Genomic DNA, 272 nt, shown 5'->3' with positions numbered 1-272 from the left:
GAAACGTGCAGTTATTTCCCCACGATCACACCACATGTGCGCATACTCAAATCTTGAACTCTGTTAATTATGTCAATAACAAATACAGCTTAACAAGTGGAAAGAACAATGGGAAATAACAGCTTACTGTACATTTCACATTTCTTTTCAGTTCTTAACTGAGAAGGGAAACAGGAAATACACAATTAAAAAGCTTTCCGCTGTTTCATCTTTCAACAATTTCATTAAGCATATTTTAATACAGAAATTGTCATTAAGTAGTGACAATTAAT

This window comes from Archocentrus centrarchus, chromosome 8 (assembly GCF_007364275.1).
Source record: "Archocentrus centrarchus isolate MPI-CPG fArcCen1 chromosome 8, fArcCen1, whole genome shotgun sequence".
In the NCBI taxonomy this organism is placed as follows: domain Eukaryota; kingdom Metazoa; phylum Chordata; class Actinopteri; order Cichliformes; family Cichlidae; genus Archocentrus; species Archocentrus centrarchus.
This window is presented reverse-complemented; position numbering follows the sequence as displayed.